Source organism: Simochromis diagramma, unplaced genomic scaffold (genome assembly GCF_900408965.1).
Source record: "Simochromis diagramma unplaced genomic scaffold, fSimDia1.1 OVJJ01000463.1, whole genome shotgun sequence".
NCBI lineage: Eukaryota > Metazoa > Chordata > Actinopteri > Cichliformes > Cichlidae > Simochromis > Simochromis diagramma.
In genome coordinates, this window is record NW_024386941.1 from 6,357,913 (window position 1) to 6,376,443 (window position 18,531).

An 18,531-nucleotide genomic window follows, 5' to 3' on the forward strand; every position below is an offset into this window, starting at 1 on the left:
CACCCACCACTTTAATCACACTCTAGATCTTGTTTTAACATATGGCATAGAAACTGAACATTTAACAGTATTTCCTGAAAACCCTCTCCTGTGTGATCATTTCCCAATTACATTTACAATAATTGATTGCACAGCAGTGGGGAGTAGACTTCATCACAGTAGATGTCTTTCTGAAAATGCTGTAACTAAGTTTAAGAATACAGGGAGTGCAGAATTATTAGGCAAATGAGTATTTTGTCCACATCATCCTCTTCATGCATGTTGTCTTACTCCAAGCTGTATAGGCTCGAAAGCCTACTACCAATTAAGCATATTAGGTGATGTGCATCTCTGTAATGAGAAGGGGTGTGGTCTAATGACATCAACACCCTATATCAGGTGTGCATAATTATTAGGCAACTTCCTTTCCTTTGGCAAAATGGGTCAAAAGAAGGACTTGTCAGGCTCAGAAAAGTCAAAAATAGTGTGATATCTTGCAGAGGGATGCAGCAGTCTCAAAATTGCAAAGCTTCTGAAGCATGATCATCGAACAATCAAGTGTTTCATTCAAAATAGTCAACAGGGTCGCAAGAAGCGTGTGGAAAAACCAAGGTGCAAAATAACTGCCCATGAACTGAGAAAAGTCAAGCGTGCAGCTGCCAAGATGCCACTTGCCACCAGTTTGGCCATATTTCAGAGCTGCAACATCACTGGAGTGCCCAAAAGCACAAGGTGTGCAATACTCAGAGACATGGCCAAGGTAAGAAAGGCTGAAAGACGACCACCACTGAACAAGGCACACAAGCTGAAACGTCAAGACTGGGCCAAGAAATATCTCAAGACTGATTTTTCTAAGGTTTTATGGACTGATGAAATGAGAGTGAGTCTTGATGGGCCAGATGGATGGGCCCGTGGCTGGATTGGTAAAGGGCAGAGAGCTCCAGTCCGACTCAGACGCCAGCAAGGTGGAGGTGGAGTACTGGTTTGGGCTGGTATCATCAAAGATGAACTTGTGGGGCCTTTTCGGGTTGAGGATGGAGTCAAGCTCAACTCCCAGTCCTACTGCCAGTTTCTGGAAGACACCTTCTTCAAGCAGTGGTACAGGAAGAAGTCTGCATCCTTCAAGAAAAACATGATTTTCATGCAGGACAATGCTCCATCACACGCGTCCAAGTACTCCACAGCGTGGCTGGCAAGAAAGGGTATAAAAGAAGAAAAACTAATGACATGGCCACCTTGTTCACCTGATCTGAACCCCATTGAGAACCTGTGGTCCATCATCAAATGTGAGATTTACAAGGAGGGAAAACAGTACACCTCTCTGAACAGTGTCTGGGAGGCTGTGGTTGCTGCTGCACGCAATGTTGATGGTGAACAGATCAAAACACTGACAGAATCCATGGATGGCAGGCTTTTGAGTGTCCTTGCAAAGAAAGGTGGCTATATTGGTCGCTGATTTGTTTTTGTTTTGTTTTTGAATGTCAGAAATGTATATTTGTGAATGTGGAGATGTTATATTGGTTTCACTGATAAAAATAAATAATTGAAATGGGTATATATTTGTTTTTTGTTAAGTTGCCTAATAATTATGCACAGTAATAGTCACCTGCACACACAGATATCCCCCTAAAATAGCTAAAACTAAAAACAAACTAAAAACTACTTCCAAAAACATTCAGCTTTGATATTAATGAGTTTTTTGGGTTCATTGAGAACATGGTTGTTGTTCAATAATAAAATTATTCCTCAAAAATACAACTTGCCTAATAATTCTGCACTCCCTGTATAATCCACCCACTGTTATCATCTTCAATGCCCTGTACCAACACAGAGCAGAGCACCTACCTGAACGCTACGCCAACAGAGGTTGATCATCTTGTTAATAATTTTATCTCCTCACTGCGTACAACTCTGGATACTGTAGCTCCGGTGAAAACTAAGGCCTGAAATCAGAAGTACCTGACTCCGTGGTCTAATTCTCAGACACACAGCTTAAACCAGATAACTCGTAAGCTGGAGAGGAAATGGCGTGTCACAAATTTAGAAGATCATCATTTAGCCTGGAGAAATAGTTTGCTGATTTTTAAGAAAGTCCCCCGCAAAGCCAGAACATCTTACTATTCATCACTGATTGAAGAAAATAAGAACCCTACGTTTCTCTCCAGCACTGTAGCCAGGCTGACAAAAAGTCTGCTGTTGAGCCACCCATCCCTTTAACGTTAACTAGTAATGACTTCATGAACGTCTTCACAGATAAAATTTTAATCATTAGAGAAAAAATTGCCAATAATCATCCCACAGATGTAACATTATCTACAGCTGCTTTCAGTATCATTGATATTCCTTTAGACTCTTTTTCTCCAATGATCTTTCTGAGTTAACGTTAATAATTACTTCCTCCAGCACCTTGTGATGTTTTATCTAGAAAGGTGCTATATAAATAAAGTTTTATTTACTTACTTAACTTCAGTAACTGCTTCCTCCAAACCATTAACGGGGTTCGAGCCCCGGCTTGGACAGTCTCGGTCGTTGTGTCCTTGGGCAAGACACTTCACCCGTTGCCCACTGGTGGTGGTCAGAGGGCCGGTGGCGCCAGTGTCCGGCAGCCTCGCCTCTGTCAGTGCGCCCCAGGGTGGCTGTGGCTACAATGTAGCTTGCCATCACCAGTGTGTGAATGTGTGTGTGGGTGGGTGACTGGATGTGTAAAGCTCTTTGGGGTCCCTAGGGACTAGTAAAGTGCTATTCAAATACAGGCCATTTACCATATGATCAACTTATCTCTAATAATCAGCTATGTAACAGGGGCCTTCAAGCTGGCAGTAGTTAAACCGTTGCTTAAAAAGCCATGTCTTGACTTAATTGTCTAAGCTAATTATAGGTAGGGATGGGTACCGGTATCCGGTGCCATTACGGCACCGGTTCTGACATAAACGGTAGTAACCAGACTGAAAAGCAGCGCACATTTCGGTGCTTTTTTTTTTCCCCCCCTGAGATGTCATACACTTTGGATTCCAGCCAATTATTTTACCTTTGCGAGCGTAGTAAGCGGGTGCAGGTACGTACGTCCTTTTAGAGCAAAGCTACAGATTAAAAATGCCCAAAGCGAAGTGGTCAAAGTCTGGCTGTACTTCACAGCAAAAGATGCAAACTCAGCAGCCTGCAACAAGTGATTTAAGGTGATACTGTGCAAAGGAGGTAACTCCTCGAATATGATGAAACAACTGGCGATGTATAGCATTTTGTTAAAAGCCGAGAAATGCGCCGTATTTGATAGCTTGCTGCGAGACCTCACATCGTGCATGTCTACTGTGGGTGTGGTGCCTGTTATCGGACTCGGAGTTAGCAACATCCCCCAAAAACCCGAAGAAGAGAGTCATGGCTCCTAGCCCTGCCAGTATAGCAGAAATGATGACGGATGACGATGGCAGCAGCAGCCGTTCTTCTCTGCGTGAGTAGCTTAATGTGGTTCATGTGTAATTTACGTTGAGTAGGCTAACCACGTTATTACATTAATGCATGGCAGGTGAACTAGCAAACACAGTTGTAGTTACATGCGGCTGTCTTCTTGTTTGATGGCAGGTACTCCCTTCACCCTGGCCAAAAAGGCTAAAATGACCAAAGAAAAAATGGAAAACAGCTAAACATGAGAGGTTTTTAGACAAAGTTTGTTTTTTCCATTGTTTAAGCACTGCTTCTGTGATGCCATAAATCCCCTATAGCTGCAGAAAAGGCTAACATTGTTATCTTTTTACAAAAAAAACAGCTGAAAATGAGAGGTTTTTGGACCAATTTTGTGTTGTCCATTCTTTAAGCACCGGTTTGAGCACCATTTAAGCACCGGCACAGTTTCAAAAGTACCGGTTTGGTACTGGTATCGGATAAAACCTAAACGATACCCATCCCCAATTATAGGCCAATCTCCAACCTTCCTTTCATATCAAAAATCCTTGAAAGGGTAGCTGTTAAACAGCTAACAGATCATCTGCAGAGGAATGGCTTATTTGAAGAGTTTCAGTCAGGTTTCAGAGCTCATCACAGCACAGAAACAGCTTTAGTGAAGGTTACAAATGATCTTCTTATGGCCTCTGACAGTGTACTTATTTGTGTGCTTGTCTTGCTAGACCTTAGTGCAGCGTTCGATACTGTTGGCCATAATATTCTATTAGCGTGATTAGAACATCCTGTAGGTATTTCAGGTACTGCACTGCAGCGGTTTGTATCATATCTATCTAATAGACTCCAATTTGTGCATGTAAATGGAGAGTCCTCTTCACACACTGAGGTTAATTATGGAGTTCCACAGGGTTCAGTGCTAGGACCAATTCTGTTTACATTATACATGCTTCCCTTAGGCAGTATCATTAGAAGACATAGTATACATTTTCACTGCTATGCAGATGACACCCAACTCTAGCTGTCCATGAAGCCAGATAACACACACCAATTAGTTAAACTGCAGGAATGTCTTAAAGAAATAAAGACCTGGATTGACGCTAACTTTCTGCTTCTTAATTCAGATAAAACTGAGGTTATTTTACTCGGCCCTGAAAACCTTAGAATTATGGTATCTAACCAGATTCTTACTCTGGATGGCATTACCTTGGCCTCCAGTAACAATGTGAGGAACCTTGGAGTCATTTTTGACCAGGACATGTCCTTCAATGCACATATTAAACAAACATGTAAGACTGCTTTCTTCCATCTGCGCAACATCTCTAAAATTAGAAATATCCTGTCTCAGAGTGATGCTGAAAAACTAGTTGATGCATTTATTACTTCTAGGCAGGACTACTGTAATTCATTATTATCAGGATGTCCTAAAACCTCCCTGAAAAGCCTTCAGTGTTAATAGACCTCTCTGCATTGAATCATACCTGTTATTAATCTCTGTCTCTCTTCCACATCATGTCTTTATCCTGTTTTCCTTCTCTCACCCCAACCAGTCGCAGCAGATGGCCCCGCCCCTCCCTGAGCCTGGTTCTGCCGGAGGTTTCTTCCTTCCCACTGTCGCCAAAGTGCTTGCTCATAGGGGGTCATATGATTGTTGGGTTTTTCTCTGTACCTATGAAGCGCCTTGAGGTGACTGCTGTTGTGATTTGGTGCTATATAAATAAAATTGAATTGAAAAAGGATAAGCAGAAGTGGATGGATGGATTTTGATTGATTTACAGTAAAACTGCAGTCTTACCATTTAGCTTGATATTATACCAAGCTAATATCAGCCTTTGCTAATAATGATGGTTCTCTTAAAGCTATAGCACAGATGTTTTACTCTTTGCCTAAAATAATAGAGTTCATAGTAATGGTTTTAACTGAAAAAAAATGCAGGATAGGACACCAGGTTTATAATGAATGAAGTTTCATCAGTAAAGGCAGATCATTACATGAAGGAACCTTTTAAAAATACAAGTGCGCTCATGCTCACAGGTGTACACACAGGTGCTCACACACACAAACTACACCCTTTTTGGCTTCTACCTCAAAGCATACTGTGCGCTGTCGATCTTACGTGCTGCACAATAACATTTAATATTTAGTATTTACTGTTATATTCCCATAGATCGTAATGATGTTTTTTATTATATTGCTCTATTTTCTGCTTATTTTCTCTTTTTTCTTTCTCAACAGGTGATCGATATATGTATTTTTTTGTCTGCTTATTTTGTTGGTTTTTGTTTTTTTTGCCTTTTATCACCATTCCTCTTCCCCGCTGTTTTTCTTTCCCTCTTTCTTTCTCCCCTTTCTTTTCCCCAGTCAAGTCTGTCCCGTTTTTAGCAGGTTAAAATAAAATAAACAAAAGGCGAATCAAAAGATGAATACGGCAAGGCTGGGTTGGTCGATTTGGTAAAGTAAATCCGTTGGGCATCTTTCTTTGCTTTTAGACAATAATTCTGATGGCAAAAGAGCCAAATGGGACAGGCAAAAAAAAAAAAAAAAAAAAAAAGGCATGTGATCAGAGACAAATGCTTTCATAGTTCTATGTAGCTACATTTTAGATATTTAAAACACGGAATACATATTGTGTTAAGACAAAATGAGCCACTACAGATGCATCCAAAATTTGCTCCGGTGGGATGAGCTGACAAAAAACCAGAGGTGAACTGGATCTATGCTGAATCTGACTTTCAGTCGGTCCCCATCTATTTTGGATGCTGTTCTGCAAGTGGACAGAAACTCAAAATACATTACATTCATTCCCACTATCATGAGGTACTTTGAGAGGCTCAACATGAGGTTCATAAAGACCATTCTGGTAGAATTTTCCTTCATTAAAATCCAATATATTTCAGCTGTCATGGCCCTCACCTGTCATGGTCTGAGTGAGTCACAGTAAATTTCCACAGTGCTGCTCTCCACCTTTGGGCGGGGCCTTCGCTGCTCCTCCCCTGAGTGCCATGTGAGACTGATTAAGCCAGCTGTATATAAGACCAGCGTCCAAATCCAGCCCTCACCAGATTGTCTGCTAACCCTCATTAGTGTTTGGTCCTATGTGTCTCGCAGCACTCATTGTTCTAGTACTCTCCTCTATGTTCTTGTCTTTCCAGTTTTTTCCTGACTCACCTTACAACCTTGCAATAGCCTCGCTCACCTGAACATTGGACTCCATTGCACTCCAAATAGCTGGTAAACCTCTCAATCAGTTTTCTCCAGTCTCACCTGCTCGCCTCCCTGCCTTCACTGTTTTGGAATCACGGATCACTACTCCACTTGACTCACCCAGGCCTCATTATCCTGCTTCCTCCCTCTCACATGAGTCCACTTGCAACCAAGTAAGACTGTTCAAACTAACAGTTTGGATTAATTCAATCATTTACCCAAGGGCCAACCTGACTCTGTCTTCTGTACTACTGTTCCCCTCGCCAAGTCCTGTCAACCACCATTCATATTCTGGGACAATCTAGTTTAAAGTCCCTGAGCTCATGTACATAGTGTTTCACGTCACCTTCTTAGTTTATAGTTAAATTGAATTGAATCTTATTTTGAACATGTTGAAAAAATACAACCACATTGAAATATAAAAAGAGACAAACAAACGAAGCAAAACAAGAGGAAAACAAAGCAACCACAACTACAAAAAAAAAAGAAAAAAATCCCAAAAACAAAACCTTTCATGTTCAAAAAGGAGCAGGAAGAAGCATAATCTTGTTTAATCCCACCCCCTTTCCACTGTTTAGTAATCAATACACTACAGAAATGTCTGCCTGTCTGTCTATACACATATTTAATAACCCCAGAAACACCATGCTAGTTCATAGCATCTCACAGTTTACTCAAAGCTTGTCTTCCTAGTCTCCACTTCATTCATGTTTCCTAGTATGTCACAGTTTGTTCTTAGTTCACATTCACTGTATTTCACAGTTCATGTTCTTATCCTCTTGTACCTTCATGCCACTGTAAATAAAACCCTTGTTCACGTCAAAGTTCTGTTTCTTGGCTTGAATTTGTTTTTGGGTCGACTCCACATTCTGGCTTCCAGCTGTGACAGTTACCCACTTTTCTTAACTGCTTTAGCAAGACAAAATACAACAAAAATTGATATGTGCACTTAAAAGAGGAAATAGTGAGGGGAAAAATACCTGAAGAAAAAACAATACAGTTTGCATCTGACTTCTCGTCTCCGTTTTGAATTGTAAGTTATTAGCAAATTGTTTTACCTACATTAGCCACAAATGGACCATGAGGTCTCTGCTGGGTGGGTTACAGATGAGCTGAAGTAGCCACATATCTTTAAAATACACCTAGCATCAGTAAACCTACCAACTGGTCAATCTATGTGTGATCGGTTTTAGGATATAAATGTCTGATGTTTTTCAAGTCTTTCTTACATGTGTTATGCACTTTTCTCTATACAGTTTAATATAATCAAAGGCAGAAAAAAAAATACAAAACTCTGCTATTTTAAACTTTCTCATTTATGGAAAATTAAGAGACAATGCTTAGTAAAGAAAGGACAGTTTTCACTTAACTGAATACCTCACAAACAGACCTAGTACCTGTCACATCACTTTAGGAGTTTTTAAGACATAGAGCCAAAATAATGGGATGTAGTCTCACTTGTTGCACTAACTACAGGTGATTGCCTCCTCAGTAAACAACAACTTTTCAATTCTTTTAGGTCAGTTATGTTGAGTTTACTACAAAGTCTCCTGAGTATACCATCAATTACCTATTTAGAGGCATCGATGCTGAGGAGAATGGGTGCTAGGGGACGATAACAACACAGTAGAAGGAAGTTTCATGTGTTATTGTTATTCTTAGTTGCTGTAAGCTACAAATTAATGATGCAGTCATTTCTCAGAAAACTGCAGGGAACGCAGGAGAAGACGTTTGGCTCTGCAACAGAATGGAAGGTTTCTCCACTGGATTGGATTTGGAGTTTTGATTTTTAAAAGGAAAATCTTACATTTATTAACAAAACTTTAATGAACTCTCAGAAGTACTTCAAACACATGTTTCTTCTCTATGGCAGGTAACAACTCAGTAAATGATGTTTTTTTGCAGCAACCAGTCGATGACCGGGTCATTATCGTACAGATCCTGGTAATAATTTTCCTTTGCATCAACTTGTTGCTCATTGTGGTCTTTGTTAAAAAGGAATCCTTTCACACATCTGCACGTTACATCTTGTTTTTTGTAACACTGCTGTCAGACAGTGTTTTGTTATTGCTGTCAAATATTTTGCTTATATTGACCCATTTTGAATTTGCAATACAAGTCTGGTTGTGTATAATCATCACTATTTTTGTGGTTATGTATAGTTTTGTCACACCAGTTACTCTGACAGCAATGACTCTGGAGCGCTATGTGGCCATTTGTATGCCCCTGCGTCATGGACAGCTGTGCTCCACACGCAGCACTATGTACTGTATCCTGATCATTCATGGTGTCAGCTTTGGTCCTTGTATAATTATTCTGTCCATGTTCTTTGCTTCTGCCTCACTTAAGTTCTACAAGCAATCCACGATATGTAGTGTAGAGGCATTTACTCTTTACAGATGGCAGGATCATGTTCGATCAGCTGTGTTTCAATTTTATTTTTTGATTATGGGCATCACTATTGCATGCTCATATGTTCAAATAATGAAAGTGGCCAAAGCTGCATCAGGAGATAAAAAGAAGTTGACACATAAAGGACTCAAAACAGTGATCCTTCATGCTTTCCAGTTGTTGCTCTGTCTCATTCAGCTGTGGTGCCCATTCATTGAAACTGCAGTGCTTCAGATAGATTTCATGTTATTTGTAAATGTCAGATATTCTAACTACATTGTGTTTAATATTGCTCCAAGGTGCCTGAGTCCTCTGATCTATGGCCTCAGGGATGAAATTTTTTTTCTTGTACTAAAAAGTCTTATGCCTACTTCATCCTGTTCAAAATAAACATAATTTGAGTTACATCAGAAATATAAATGCTGCCATTCATATTTCCTCAGACCATACAGGAAATGACTGTTTACATATGAAAGAATAATTTCATGTAAATAATTAATTTTAAATTATTAGTAGTTTTGCTTTCCTGTATATGTTCAGTGATGCTATATTGTTATGCATTTAAACAAAACTCTGCAGTTACATGTCACTTTTCAGGTGCAGTTTACACATAAGTTTAAAATGAGAAAATAAAATTTAAATAAATGTTAAGTGTATCTACACAATTTGTCCAAGAGAATTTTTTTTCCTAATAGAAGATGATTCACTTTCTCAGAATGAATTGTAGAGTTTTTATGATGTTGCAGCTTGATTGATTTAGCTTTATCTGTTATGAATTGTTGCAAAAATAATTTAACTGAAATTTCCAAATGATTAAGTATGTGCAACATGACAAGACCTAAAAAATATCATTGAAAGTCAGGATTATGTGACAAACAAATGATATATGAAAACAAATACTACTTTTATTTTATTGCTGTTATGTGAATGGGGAAGAATGATGAAGATGGAATAATGTTATTTTGAAAAACTTCGTTGGTAGTGATCATAATCCTACGGAGCCCCACAAGGGACATGGGAGAAAAAAAAACTAAGATGAACTTTTGCAAGATCTTTTTTGAGAGATCTCGCAAAAACTTTATGCAGATTCTGCTAATAATTTATCTTTTTATCAACATGTTGCTCATCCTGAATTTTATTTTTAAAAAAAGAATCGTTTCACACATCTGCACGCTACATCTTATTTTCTGTAACATTACTGTCAGACAACATTTTGTTATTTGTGAGTGATATCCTGGTAATCTTAACCTATTTTCAATTTGCAATACAAGTCTGGTTGTGTATAAACATCACTATATTTGCGCTTCTGCATACTATTGTCACACCAGTTACTCTGACAGCAATGACTCTGGAGCGCTATGTGGCCATTTGTATGCCCCTGCATCATGGACAGCTGTGCTCCACACGCAGCACTGTGTACTGTATCCTGCTCATTCATGTTCTCAGCTCTGGACCATGCATAATTATTCCGTCCATGCTCTTTGCTTCTGCCTCACTTAAGTTCTACAGAAAATATGTGATTTGCACTGTTGAGTTGTTCATTCTTTACAGGTGGCAGGATCATGTTCAATAAGGATTATTATTATTTTCTCATACGTTCAAATAATGAAAGTGGCCAAAGCTGCATCGGGAGAGGATAAGAAGTCAATACACAAAGGCCTCAAGACAGTGATCCTTCATACTTTCTAGCTGCTCCTCTGTCTCATCTAGCTGCCTACCCCATTTATAGAAAACACAGTCCTTCAGGTTCATTTTAATTTATTTTGAAATTTCAGATATTTTAATTATTTATTATTTAGTATTGTTCCAAGGTGTCTGAGTCCTCTCATTTATGGACTCAGGGATGAAAAATTCTTTTTTGCACTTAATAATCTTTTGCTTACTTCATCATGTTCAAAAGAAACCTAATTTGACATGATATATCAATTATAATTATAATGTTGACATTCATTGTTTAACAAAGCATTCATTCATTTTGATCATATTGATTATTTATTAGTCTTTATCTTCCCACCATTTGAAGAGGTGGTTTTGTGTTTAGCTGTTGTGTATGTCATGTGTTGTTTTACTGTAAAAAGAAGAAACCTTTATGCATTTGACTTTTCAATCAGAAACTTTTTGTCAGGGACAATTTACTCTTTTAAATAAATGAATGAATTTAAAACTATCCAAATAAGGATGTGATCTGGTAGTCTTTTCTAACTATATAGCCATATTCCAGTTGAATCAGTAACACACAATGCCCACATCTATGTTCATAACAATGCTCACCTTTTAAAATAAATATTTATCTTTTAATTTACTATTTTATGATATAATTATTTACTTTCAGTTACAGAAAGGAAAATCAGATTTATCGCTCAATATGTTCACAACTGCGATTAGATGCTCAGATAGCTATAGCCTCTGTGGTGGTTCTTTCCCTTAAGCCAGCTTTTTTTTCTTAATTAACCAATTATCATTTATGTTTTTCAGTAATTATTTAGTAAAGTATTAGTTTACTTGTGGTATGTAATAACCTGAGTTTAACAATAAAATAAAACTGATTTTGGTTTTGACTGAAGGCAGCATGGTGGCACGGTGGTTAGCACTGTTGCCTCACAGCAATAAGTATCACGGTTCTGGATCAGTTTGACCCAGTATTTTCAGTTCTCACGTTTTGGTTTGATTTTGTATTTTTGGTTTTGAGCCTTTTAAGATTAGGCTCAAAACTTTCCTTTTTGCTAAAGCATATAGTTAGGGCTGGACCAGGTGACCCTGAATCCTCCCTTAGTTGTGCTGCAATAGACGTAGGCTGCCGGGAGATTCCCATGATGCATTGAGGTTTTCCTTTCCAGTCACCTTTCTCACTCACTATGTGTTAATAGACCTGTCTGCATTGAATCATACCTGTTATTAATCTCTGTCTCTCCTCCACATCACGTCTTTATCCTATCTTCCTTCTCTCACCCCAACCGGTCACAGCAGATGGCCGCCCCTCCCTGAGCCTGGTTCTGCCGGAGGTTTCTTCCTGTTAAAAGGGAGTTTTTCCTTCCCACTGTCGCCAACGTGCTTGCTCATAGGGGGTCATATGATTGTTGGGTTTTTCTCTCTATCTATTATTGTACGATCTACTGTGCAATATAAAGCGCCTTGAGGCGACTGCTGTTGTGATTTGGCGCTATATAAATAAAATTGAATTGAATTGAAAAAGGATAAGCAGAAGTGGATGGATGGATTTTGACTGATTTACAGTAAAACTGCAGTCTTACCATTTAGCCTGATATTATACCAAGCTAATATCAGCCTTTGCTAATAATGATGGTTCTCTTAAAGCTATAGCACAGATGTTTTACTCTTTGCCTAAAATAATAATTCAATTCAATTTTATTTATATAGCGCCAAATCACAACAAAAGTCACCTCAAGGCGCTTCATAGGTACAGAGAAAAACCCAACAATCATATGACCCCCTATGAGCTAGCACTTTGGCGACAGTGGGGAGGAAAAACTCCCTGTTAACAGGAAGAAACCTGCAGCAGAACCACGGTCAGGGAGGGGCAGCAATCTGCTGCGACCAGTTGGGGTGACAGAAGGAAAACGGGATGAAAGACATGCTGTGGAAGAGAGACAGAGGTTAATAACAGATATGATATGATATAATAAAGTTCATAGTAATGGTTTTAACTGAAAAACTTGCAGGATAGGAAACCAGGTTTATAATGAATGAAGTTTCATCAATAAAGGCATTCACCCATATACACATATTTAATAACCCCAGTAACACCATGCTAGTTCATAGCATCTCACAGTTTACTCAAAGCTTGTCTTCCTAGTCTCCACTTCATTCATGTTTCCTAGTATGTCACAGTTTGTTCTTAGTTCACATTCACTGTATTTCACAGTTCATGTTCTTATCCTCTTGTACCTTCATGCCACTGTAAATAAAACCCTTGTTCACGTCAAAGTTCTGTTTCTTGGCTTGAATTTGTTTTTGGGTCGACTCCACATTCTGGCTTCCAGCTGTGACAGTTACCCACTTTTCTTAACTGCTTTAGCAAGACAAAATACAACAAAAATTGATATGTGCACTTAAAAGAGAGAATAGTGAGGAAAAATACCTGAAGAAAAAACAATACATTTTGCATCTGACTTCTCTTCTCCGTTTTGAATTGTAAGTTATTAGCAAATTCCTTTACCTACATTAGCCACAAATGGGACCATGAGGTCTCTGCTGGGTGGGTTACAGATGAGCTGAAGTAGCCACATATCTTTAAAATACACCTAGCATCAGTAAACCTACCAACTGGTCAATCTATGTGTGATCAGTTTTAGGATATAAATGTCTGATGTTTTTCAAGTCTTTCTTACATGTGTTATGCACTTGTCTCTATACAGTTTAATATAATCAAAGGCAGAAAAAAAATACAAAACTCTGCTATTTTAAACTTTCTCATTTATGGAAAATTAAGAGACAATGCTTAGTAAAGAAAGGACAGTTTTCACTTAACTGAATACCTCACAAACAGACCTAGTACCTGTCACAGTCACATCACTTTAGGAGTTTTTAAGACATAGAGCCAAAATAATGGGATGTAGTCTCACTTGTTGCACTAACTACAGGTGATTGCCTCCTCAGCAAACAACAACTTTTCAATTCTTTTAGGTCAGTTATGTTGAATTTACTACAAAGTCTCCTGAGTATACCATCAATTACCTATTTAGAGGCATCGAAACTGAGGAGAATGGGTGCTAGGGGATGATAACAACACAGTAGAAGGAAGTTTCATGTGTTATTGTTATTCTTAGTTGCTCTAAGCTACAAATTAACGATGCAGTCATTTCTCAGAAAACTGCAGGGAACGCAGGAGAAGACGTTTGGCTCTGCAACAGAATGGAAGGTTTCTCCACTGGATTGGATTTGGAGTTTTGATTTTTAAAAGGAAAATCTTACATTTATTAACAAAACTTTAATGAACTCTTAGAAGTACTTCAAACACATGTTTGTTCTCTATGGCAGGTAACAACTCAGTAAATGATGTTTTTTTGCAGCGACCAGTCAATGACCGGGTCATTATCGTACAGATCCTGGTAATAATTTTTCTTTGCATCAACATGTTGCTCATTGTGATCTTTATTAAAAAGGAATCCTTTCACACATCTGCACGTTACATCTTGTTTTTTGTAACACTGCTGTCAGACAGTGTTTTGTTATTGCTGTCAGATGTTTTGCTTATATTGACCTATTTTGAAATTACAATGCCAGTGTGGTTGTGTATAACTATCTCTGTTGTTGTACTCCTTTACTTCATTGTCACACCAGTTACTCTGACAGCAATGACTCTGGAGCGCTATGTAGCCATTTGTATGCCCCTGCGTCATGGACAGCTGTGCTCCACACACAGCACTATGTACTGTATCCTGATCATTCATGGTGTCAGCTTTGGTCCTTGTGTAATTATTCTGTCCATGTTCTTTGCTTCTGCCTCACTTAAGTTCTACAAGCAATCCATGATATGTAGTGTAGAGGCATTTACTCTTTACAGATGGCAGGATAATGTTCGATCAGCAGTGTATCAATGTTATTTCTTGATTATGGGCATCACTATTGCATACTCATATGTTCAAATAATGAAAGTGGCCAAAGCTGCATCAGGAGATAAAAAGAAGTTGACACATAAAGGACTCAAAACAGTGATCCTTCATGCTTTCCAGTTGCTGCTCTGTCTCATTCAACTGTGGTGCCCATTCATTGAAACTGCAGTACTTCAGATTGATTTCAGGTTATTTAAAAATGTCAGATATTTTAACTACATTGTGTTTAATATTGCTCCAAGGTGCCTGAGTCCTCTGATCTATGGCCTCAGGGATGAAATTTTTTTTCTTGTACTGAAAAATCTTATGCCTACTTCATCCTGTTCAAAATAAACACAATTTGAGTTACATCAGAAATATAAATGCTGCCATTCATATTTCCTCAGACCATAGAGGAAATGACTGTTTAAATATGACAGAATAATTTCATGTAAATAATTAATTTTAAATTATTAGTAGTTTTGCTTTCCTGTATATGTTCAGTGATGCTATATTGTTATACATTTAAAAACAACTCTCGTTTGTAGTTACATGTCACTTTTCAGGTAGAGTGTACACATAAGTTTAAAATGAGAGAATGAAATTTAAATAAATGTTAAGTGTATCTACACAATTTGTCCAAGATAATTTTTTTTTCCTGATAGGAGATGAGTTTTTATAATTTTGCAGCTTGATTGATTCAGCTTTATCTGTTATGAATTGTTGCAACATAATTTAACTGAAGTTTATAAATGATTGAGTATGTGCAACATGACAAGACCTAAAAATATAATTATTAATCAGGATTATGTGACAAACAAATGATATATGACAACAAATACTACTTTTATTTTATTGCTGTTATGTGAATGGGGAAGAATGATGAAGTATGGAATAATGTTATTTTGAAAACAGCTTTGGTACTGATTATTAGATTAGATTGGATTAGATTAAATTAGATGAAACTTTATTTATCCCTCAGCTGGGTTCCTCCAGGAAATTCAGTTTCCAGTAGCACAGCACCGACAGAAGTTGCGGAATGTGATCAGAAATTGTCAGGAGTAGTGTCGTGGATGAGAGAAGGAGGACCCAAACGCTGGACTCACAGGCAGGTAGGTGAAGGTGGATGTTTATTGCCGATGGAGTGAGCAAACAGTACAGAGGGAGGAAATGGCTGGCTGGCTGACTAACTGAACATGCAGACGACATTAACATCAGACGTACATCAATGACACGACCGTGAACGAATAGAAACAGAGGGCTTAAATACACAGGTTGAATGTTGACAATGATTGGAAACAGGTGAGTACAGGGCTGAACATAATCTGACTAATGACACGAGAGACAAGCTGACACGGGGAAAAAAACAGGAAGTGAGAACATTAATGTGGCGAACTAAACTGAACATGAACAAACTGAAATCACTGGGTCAACGACCCAGGAACCCTGACAGTACCCCCCCCCCCCCCCCCCCTTCAAAGGCCGGCACCCGACGGCCCAAAGAAAAAAACCCAGAACAGGGCGGGCGGAGGGGGCCCAGGACGGAGGGACGGAGTCCACATACAGACAGTTCAGGTGGGCGGCCCTGTGGCCGGCGGCCGAGACGGGACAGTTCAGGTGGGCGGCCCCGTGGCCGGCGGCCGAGACGGGACAGTTCAAGTGGGCGGCCCCGTGGCCGGCGACCGAAGTGTTCCGCGACCAGGACGAAAACCGCATTGTTCCTCCTGTATCCGAGGTTCGACTAGCGGACGAACTCTCCTTTCCAGCACCCTGGCATAGACTTTCCCAGGGAGGCTGAGGAGTGTGATCCCCCTGTAGTTGGAACACACCCTCCGGTCCCCCTTCTTAAAGATGGGGACCACCACCCCGGTTTGCCAGTCCACAGGTACTGCCCCTGATCTCCACGCAACATTGCAGAGGCGTGTCAACCAGGACAACCCTACAACGTCCAGAGCCTTCAGGAACTCGGGGCGGACCTCATCAACACCAGGGGCTCTGCCACCAAGGAGTTGTTTAACTGCCTCAGTGACCTCGCCCCCGGAAATTGGCGGGTCATTCCCCTCATCCCCAGACTCTGCTTCCTCCTCGGAAGACGTGTCAGTGGGATTAAGGAGGTCCTCGAAGTATTCCTTCCACCGCCTGACAATTTTCTCAGTCGACGTCAGCAGCGCTCCGCCAGCACTATACACAGTGCAGGTAGAGCACCGCTTTCCCCTCCTGAGACGCCTGACGGTTTGCCAGAATCTCTTCGAGGCAGTCCGAAAGTCTTTTTCCATGGCCTCTCCGAACTCCTCCCACACCCGAGTTTTTGCTTCAGCCACTGCCCGAGCCGCATTCCGCTTGGCCTGTCGATACCTGTCGGCTGCCTCCGGAGTCCCACAGGCTAACCAAGCCCGATAGGACTCCTTCTTCAGCCTGGTGGCTCCCTTCACCTCTGGTGTCCACCATTTGGTTCGGGGATTATCATCACGGCAGGCACCAACCACCTTGCGGCCGCAGCTCAATGCAGCAGCTTCGGCAATGGAGATGCTGAACATGTTCCATTCGGAATCAATGTCCCCAGTCTCCCTCGGAATGCTGTTGAAGCTCTGCCGGAGGTGTGCGTTGAAGATCTCGCGGACTGGGGCCTCTGTTAGACGTTCCCAGCACACCCTCACTACGCGTTTAGGTGCACCAGGTCTGTCCAGCGTCCTCCCCTGCCACCTGATCCAACTCACCACCAGGTGGTGATCAGTTGACAGCTCAGCCCCTCTCTTTACCCGAGTGTCCAGAACATATGGTCGCAGGTCTGGTGATACGATTACAAAATCGATCATCGACCTACGGCCTAGAGCGTCCTGGTGCCACGTGCACTTATGGATACTCTTATGTTCGAACAGGGTGTTCGTTATGGCCAAACTGTGATTAGCACAGAAGTCCAATAACAAAGCACCGCTCGGGTTCAGATCAGGGAGGCTGTTCCTCCCAATCACGCCCCTCCAGGTCTCGCTGTCGTTACCCATGTGAGCATTGAAGTCTCCCAGCAGGACAACAGAGTCTCCAGGTGGAGCACCTTCCAGCACCCCCCCCCAGGGACTCTAAGAAGGCTGGGTACTCTGAACTGCCACTCGGCGCATAAGCGCAGATGACAGTCAGGACCCGTTCCCCGACCCTAAGGCGCAGGGAACAAACCCTCTCGTCCACCGGGAAAAACCCCAACGTACCGGCAGCAAGCCGAGGGGATATTAGAATACCCACCCCAGCCCGCCGCCTCTCACCAGGGGCAACTCCAGACTGAGACAGAGTCCAGCCCCTCTCCAGGAGACTGGTTCCAGAGCCCAAGCCATGCGTAGAGGTGAGCCCGACTATATCTAGCCGGTACCTCTCAACCTCACGCACTAACTCAGGCTCCTTCCCCACCAGAGAGGTGACATTCCATGTCCCTATTGTCAGTCTTGGCAGCCGGGGGTCAGTCCGCCAGGGCCTCCGCTCCTGGCCACCACCCGGCACACAATGCACCCGACCCCTATGGCGCCTCCTGCGGGTGGTGGGCCTGCGGGAGGATGGGCCCATGTCTCCTCTTCGGGCTGTGCCCGGCCGGGCCCCATGGACTAAGGCCCGGCCACCAGACGCTCGCCCTCGGGCACCCTCCCCGGGCCTGGCTCCAGGGCAGGGCTCCGATAACCCTATCCCGGGCAGGGTAAACTGTTCCCTCGATATCCTTTTCATAAGGGTCTTCTGAATCACTCTTTGTCTGGTCCCTCACCCAGGACCAATTTGCCATGGGAGACCCTACCATTGGGCAAAAGCCCCCAGACAACATAGCCCCTGGGATCCCTGGGACACACAAACCCCTCCACCACGATAAGGTAGCGATTCAAGGAGTAGTACAAATTTACAAAATTAATATCAAATTTTATATTTAAGACCTCACACAGAGTTTTATGAATCGCCAGCCAGTAATTTTTTAAGTTAGGGCAATCCCAAAAGATATGGTAATGATGTGCCACTTGTGATACACATCTTCTCCAGC

The 18,531-nt window shown here is 41.2% G+C and overlaps 3 pseudogenes; all 3 read left to right on the forward strand.

Moving 5' to 3' along the window:
* Positions 1 to 7,964: 7,964 nt before the first annotated feature.
* Positions 7,965 to 9,368, forward strand: LOC120737010 (annotated as a pseudogene).
* Positions 9,369 to 10,002: 634 nt separating this feature from the next.
* Positions 10,003 to 10,880, forward strand: LOC120737011 (annotated as a pseudogene).
* A 2,906-nt stretch (positions 10,881 to 13,786) lies between these two features.
* Positions 13,787 to 14,884, forward strand: LOC120737012 (annotated as a pseudogene).
* The last annotated feature ends 3,647 nt before the right edge of the window (positions 14,885 to 18,531 follow it).